This window comes from Montipora capricornis, chromosome 4 (genome assembly GCF_036669925.1).
Source record: "Montipora capricornis isolate CH-2021 chromosome 4, ASM3666992v2, whole genome shotgun sequence".
Classification (NCBI taxonomy): Eukaryota; Metazoa; Cnidaria; class Anthozoa; order Scleractinia; family Acroporidae; genus Montipora; species Montipora capricornis.
Window position 1 is genome coordinate 29456365 of NC_090886.1, and position 7500 is coordinate 29463864.

General features: G+C 37.7%; 1 long non-coding RNA gene across 1 annotated transcript in view; it reads left to right on the forward strand.

Moving 5' to 3' along the window:
• Nucleotides 1-5213, forward strand: part of LOC138044601 (uncharacterized) — a 12821-nt gene extending 7608 nt beyond the window's left edge. Inside the window, exons 2-3 of the long non-coding RNA XR_011131477.1 lie at nucleotides 4215-4305; nucleotides 4783-5213. This is a non-coding gene — a long non-coding RNA (uncharacterized lncRNA). The remainder of the gene's footprint in view (nucleotides 1-4214; nucleotides 4306-4782) is intronic.
• The last annotated feature ends 2287 nt before the right edge of the window (nucleotides 5214-7500 follow it).

Genomic DNA, 7500 nt, shown 5'->3' on the forward strand with positions numbered 1-7500 from the left:
AGACGGGGCTGGACAATCTGTGAGCTGGCAAGTCATGTGAATTTCGCATGCAAGTCTAAGCAACCATTTCAAATAGTGCTCAAGCCTGATAAACAGTTTTTAAGTCTAACCATCCATTTTAAAATGGTTAGCTTTCAATAACTGTGTGACTCACATGGCTCACCATGTTGGGTTGCATGACTCACAGCCATCGCTTGCATGACTCCCATGGCTCGGTGGCTCTCACATTGTCCTCACTCGTGGCAGACCGTAGTTTGTCAACAACAAATTGTTTTATTCGATTCCCGTTGGTCTCACATGAGTGCATTGACTCAGTTGACCAATCACAGTCGTGCCTCCTTTGTGTTGACAAACTTGTAAAACACATTCGCAAAACGTTAAAAGATGGGATGACTAAGAGGCCTAGCAAGAATGAAAGCAGTAGAGTACAAACTGATGAGAATGAGTAAATTCATAGATGTAAGGCATGGTAATGTTATGCATTCATACCGCTTTTATTACTTAATAGGACTTTGTATGTAGTAGGCTGTTTGAGATCGTAACTGTGTTTATCAAGCCCTCAAGGAATTAGGGGTAACATGCGAATAAACTTTGTTCGCATAGGATATTGTGTTACAAGCATTTTGTGGCTGGACTCACTGAAGCCAGTGAAATTTAATTATTACATTGTAGCATCTGAGAAAATACAGTCGTGTCGAGGGACCCAGGGGAATAAAGACAGTTGTTGACAAAGTATGGTCTGCCACCTTGGTAAGGCTCAGTTTGTTTTCCAACGGTTGAAGCTGTGGCCACTTAATATATAATACACATCCTTCGACAGGTGTTTTCTTGCAATCGAGTGAACAAACAACCCCATGAGGTGGCTCGTAGGACTGCTATTGCATTGTTGTTGGGTTAAAATAAAAGGCCAATCTTTATCAAAATATTCTGATGTGGAATTGGGACACTTTGGATCATTTTATCCAGGAATATTTGCCTAAAATTGGTGGGCTCCCACACGGGTTAGCGTGCTACTCGATTTGAAGATACTGCAGGAAAATAATGTCCACAAAAAAAATAGATGTGCGTGCTCTGTCGTAACCGCAAATATATAGAAAATGAAACATTTGTCAATGGATTGCAAAATACCAGAATAGAATGCTCAGTCTTGGGATTCCAATAATACGGTGGGCAACCGAGAGGTTGGAAAATGGCTCAAATAGAGTTGGATCTGGAAAAAAAACACACAGGAAGGAAGCTATTGTACCCACAATGGCAATAAAGTAAGGGTTTTTAATGGAGGAATTTTCAAATTATTGTCATCTTTAAGCCTTTTATCATGATTCCCATACAAATCCTTAAATTTTTGTCGGCCATGCTCACACTCGGCTTGAGGTGCCTGTGGTTCAGATGAAATAAACTCCTGGAGGAGTTAGTGTAAATTGGAACAAATTTCAGGATGTCATCTTCAACAACTTTTGTCATCTTCCCGATGCCCTAGTAATTTGGGCATCCCCTTGTTTTGGGTATCCCCACAACCAAAGCGCTAGTGATATCTCCCAAAACACTGATTGCGTCAATGTGGCTTTCAAGTACTTGACAGGGGTGAGGGATGGGATTGCCAATCACATTTTACGGCTGAAGAGTGTAGATATAATGTTAGAATTGTATTGTCCTATGGCTTTACTGGGCTTACAGCACGAGAAGAAACTGGCAATAAAAGTACGCTAAAAAAAAGCTCAGCAACACTTCAAACGTTTGCTTAGTGGTCCACCAATGAAAGACTTTATTACCTTGTTTGAAGAACAAGGCATGGGATTTGACTCCGTTATTAGACTTTGGGACTTTTTTTCCAGGTCATGCTCAGCCTGCACATGCGTCAGATTTCTCTTTCTCATAGAAGGCAGTTCAACTGGGATTCAAACTCGGTATTGCTTCCTTCAGAAGTTATTGTGATGACTACTGGATCACAGAAGACAATGTGACAGATAAACAGGGAAATACATGTATGTGTTTAAAAATTGTGTGCGTGACTGGAAACAAGTTTTTATGTTTTCGTTGCATGCAATGCAACATACTGTACGCTTATCACATGACTCATAACAACAGATATTGTAATTATATAATTCTCCCAGTGTTAAGAAAAAGTATTTTGGTTTTGATTGGAATCAATGCCATTAACAAAAGTTTTAAATGTAAACAAATATCCACAATTGCACTCGACCCTATCATTGGGTCACAGAATGTGGACTGTGGACTTGAGACTATGGATTTGAAACTGGATATTAACCAAGATATTCCAACATCAAAAAAACTTACTGAAATACTGTGAACTTAAAGGAAGTCGGCTTAAAATCCTTTGAACAAAGTGTATGCTACCCATAGCCTCTTGTTCAGGTGAGAAATGACAAAAACAGAAACAAGAAAACAAATGGAAAAACATGCATAATGACATGTGTTTAGGTTCGTATTAAATTATTTTTGACATTTGATGCCCATCCCTTAACCTTGAGACTGTTACATGATAGGCGAAACACAGTAGTTTTGACGCAATAAACACTCCCTGTGCACAGAGGCTGTTCTTTTAGCAAAACTGTTTTATGGATTTGTTCACCTATAGGGGACACTATGAATGTTTTGGTTTTTTTTTTTTTCAAAATGCCCAGTGTCATAAATGCAATGTTGTATAGCAATATAGTAGCTATCTATAATATATATCCAAACAAAGCTCTTTTCTTTATTATTTTCTTCGTTTGCATGTGTTTTTCTAATTTGGGCAGATTCTATATCGGTGGTTACTTGGAAAAACATGCTCATATTTTTCTTGCATCTGGCATGACATTTGAGGGTGTTAAAGGTCACACTTCAGTCAACTGGAAGAAACTGGCTGCATGTATGTCCATATCAGACATTAATTATTTCTTTATTAAAAGAGAGGCCATCAGATGGCCTTATGTAAAAAATGCCCATGGAGAGAAACTATGAATGATGCAATCATACTTTACGGTTAATAACAACACTTGCAAAAGATAAAATTTATCATTCGTCTGGTTATTGCATGTGGGGCAGTCTTGCTTTGTAAATCCTTTGGGATAAATGCAGTTTCTCACATTCTGGAAAGCGTTTCTATATTTTGTGGAATACATCCAAAAACACTTTTCGATTTTCCCCCGAAATATTGATGGTTTATGGAGGGGATGCTCAAAATGCTACGAATCTGTGCATCTTGGGAGGGTACCAGGGGATGCCCAAAACACTGAAGTAATATGAGAAGGTGATGTCCATATCAGTAGGTTTTTGGGTGTGGGGATACCCATATCATTGTGGCACCAATGCTATCATCCATGTTCCAAGGGTCTCTCATCCTCCAGTCCCCTGAAGGTTGCGGGGGACAGGAGCATGGGACACTGCGAATGAGATCGCTCTTCCATTTCGAGTTGCTTGCCGTCCCAATTTAGATTCTAGGATGAGGACGTGAACAATTAATGGTGCTTTGCGACGTGGTGCCTTTTAGTTTTCACTGTTGCTCAGATACTGGCCCCGCTCTTTGTAGGCAAGCCAGTGCGCTCTAAGTGCACTGTTGATTAACATGTAGTTCTTAGGTATTTCCCTTAACTAATAAAGAATACAGAATGGTCAGTAATGTCAGTAATTTTACTGTGTATTGTTTGATAGAAGACTGGATTTAGGAGTTACACATTTAAGATTTTGTTAATAAAACAGAAGGTGATTGTGGAATTCTGGAATAAAGATTAATTTTAAAAAGGAGTGTTGTGAATTTTCTACCCATGTTTTCTCATCACTCATTCGCCAAGGGCTGAGAAAAAGCAAGAGAGCCTGGGAAGAGAGAAACCTTGCATGGACATCAGCGGCTTCCTTGGCAAAAAATTTTAGAGCTCTTTGGGTATCTTCGGGGTGAAGCGTGCACAGATTCCCCACTTGATTATTACGTGTTTATTGCAGTGGAATGACGTATTGTATCACATTTCCATGGCCTTCTGCTCCCTGACCTTGTAGCTCTTTTGGTAAAGCAAGGGTGCTCTAGTTCAGAGGTCATGTTTTAAATCCCACTTTAGTATTTCTCTGTCTTTGTTTGGACCAGTTTCCATAACTAAAATTAATGCTCGGATGGGTGTAAACTTATAGCTATTAATATAAACATGTAGGGCACACTTTAATTCAAGTGACCTTGTGATAGTTACTGTAATTTTAATGCTTCAATTGTTTGTTGATAGTTTGATTCAGGGAAGTTGATGGGAAAGCATCCTGACTACATGTAGCTTAGGAATGAATCATGTTGTCAAACAAGACATTGCTGTTCATGGGGTGAGTAAAAAATGTTGACTTACATGAATGCGGCTTGTATTCATTATTTCAGTAAATCAGACCTGTTTTTTGAGCCAAAACTTTTCTTTGAGACAAAAGGCAAATTTAAAAAGCATTTGAATACAAAATATGCAGTCAATGAAGTTATTAAGACCGTGTATGAAGGCGGGAAAAGGATACAGAAAGTTTTAAAAGTGGCCACTGGAGGCGTAGATGAAGCAAAAGATCAAATCAGATCGAAAGTAAGTTTACAGTCTCGACTTGATCCTTGTGTGAGCACGTATTCAAGATGGAGAGTTCTCAGAAAATGTGATGTAGTCAATAGGATGCTAAAACTGTTACAATAGTTTATAGTCCAGGAGACAAGACAGTGGATTTAAGCCTGGTATTGTTACAGGAGCTGAGAAGAAATTCGAGGTTGGTGCACTTTATATCATTGGCACTGTTTATTAAATGCAATAAAAATAATTATTGCAGGAAAGTGACGTACAGCACTTGAGGCATTGTAGCTAATGAGCCACTTTACAAGCACAAGAGTTCACAATGTATGTAGAGCCTAATGCATTAATCAAACAAAGCTTCATATTCAGGGCTGAAAATTTCGAAACAATTTGCGTGTAGGTTCAACATTTTAGTGGCAAAGTTCAAATTTAAGTCGCAAAATTATCAGGCCGTACAACTTTGTGATAATGCTCTTTTGTGCTGTTATTTTGTGTACAATGCTTTTCTGTGACAAACTGCCTGAGCAGAACAGAACCTCGCCTTCTGGCATTGGTCAAAGTTTATTGCTTTATTGTGAAAGCCACTGAAAAGAATGCATCAGAAAAGATTCTTTTAAGGTGTCGTGGTCACTATCATAGGAGGCACTGAATAACACTGAGTAGCAAATCTGTATTAATGAGCAAGACATAAACACTAGTCGAAAAGTTTTAACTGATTGGAATCTTTTGTTGCAAAAAAGGAATCTTTAGTTGCAAAAGCTATTCATAGGGGCACAATTTCCAGCCCTGGTATTCTGTTCCAGAAAATCAATTGCACTGTGTTAAAAATCCAAGGAAGTGCCGTAACATATTTCTTAAGTCCATCTGATTAACATAATGTGGTTAATTTGAAAGTTAAAAAGCCACTGTCTACTTCTAGTGTGACTGTCCTTTGCAGCTGTTATTTTTGACATCCAAGACATTCTTTGAGAAATCAATTAATTGATTAATTTTTTGAGGGGATACGGGATATTTTTAAAGTAGGAACGCATTGCATATGTGTGTTTTTTTCCATAACTGTCAACTGAGCTGCGTTTTGTTTTTTCAGGAGATTCAAGTTGTCCTTGTGTATTATGTAACTCTAATAGCACACTATCTTGTTTTGGTATCGTAAATCATTACAGTCCCATAGATATCTTTGCTAAATACCCTCTGAGAAGACATGTGGCTCAGTAAAATACTAAACCCAGAAAGATTGAAGAAAATAAAAGGAAATTGAGAAACATTTGGCTTCAAGGCTGACACGTTAACCAATTTACAACTTCTTTTTCACCGCAAGCTTAAGCGTGTACTCTGAGCTTTTGACAGCTTTCCAAGACCAATGTGATGATAATAAACTTGATGATAATAAACTTGTATAGCGCCGATATCAATATAGCTATTTTCATCAGCGCTTAAAACATAAAACTACATAAAACTACATAAAACCTACTAAAACATATTAACAAAATTATGAAAAAGCTTTCTGAAATAAAAATGTCTTGAGTGTCTTTTTAAAAGATGCTACTGAGGGGCTACTCCTGATTGCATATGGCAGTAAATTCCATAGTTGAGGAGCAGCAACAGCAAAAGATCGATCTCCTAAAGTTGTTAAGGTCTTAAATTTCACAGGGTTTAGTAGTAGTCCATCACAGTCGGAGCGTAATTTGTATTTACATGCTTCTTTAAGATTAATAAGTTCTTGGAGATAAAAAGGCGCTAAGCCATTGATAGCCTTATACGTTAACAGTAATATCTTGTTCACTGAAGTTAAGCCCTTTCTGGCGGGTTTAGTATCTTGATGGGGGACGTCAAAATATGCGACTTGCTTTCAGGAACATACGGCCAAAAATTCTATTTTAACACTGAAAAATGCGAACTAAGCAAGGTAAATATTATGTTAGCCAGCTTTCTGCAAAACAAATATTGATGCAAAAGTAAATAAATATTAATATGTAGGTTTTAAGGAGAGCAGAAGGAACTTTTTAGGAAGTGTCGATCGAGAATAAGACAATTTGCCATCAGCAACAAAATTTGCAAGATGAAAACATCATTGTGCCACGAACATAACAAGTTACCATCAGCGAAAAACATTTCAGGAGATTTTTGTTACGTTCAATTTTTCTATCAGATTTTTAGTCGTCCAAGTGAAGACACAAAATCGAAAGTGACATCGATTTTTGCAGTGGAACAAACAAGTACAGAGCAAGATCTAAAAATACCATAGAATATTCTCCTACCTTTAAAACTGCCTTTCTCAAAGAAAAAGCATCTGTCCACTTTATTGGATAGTTTAATACTGTGTCAATCATGGCAGACGGAAAGATCCCACAGTAAATGTTTGCTTTCATCTAGCTAACGGAAGTGCATCACGGTATGCCTTCGGCGTTCCACGTAATGACAATTTTTTCTAAGACATGTGTAACTGCCCAAATTATTGACATGTTACATCCATGAAGTTTAAAGAAATTTTTTCTCTCACAGCGGACATTCGCGCGAAGATTTTCTAACATTGATTTTTTTCAGCAAATTTTACCATTGAAAAAGGAAAAGTTAGTGGTTTCAGAGATGTAGAAAAAATGGGGGGTCACCGACGTCGTTTTGGAGAGAACTTGCCCGGAATAACACCCTAAATCTGAAAAAATCCGGCTTCTCTAGGGAATAAGGAAGGCCACAGTGTCTGTAAGCCCAAAAATATTGCAATTACATCTTTGAAGTGAAACGTTCTCTACCAAATATTGTTTAAGTGGACCCATCAAGTGAATTTAGTTAACTGTTGAGGTTCCTTAATATAGAACAAGTTTGCATTTAGCGACCATAGTTTCATGCGCCTGCAGCCGCAAGATGGCAGGATTCCATGTCTCGAGGACAGAAATTTTGAAATTTTAACTTCCCACATTGATTTTTTGTTCATTTTTGGACAATGTGGAGACAATTGTAAATAAAATCTGTTTCT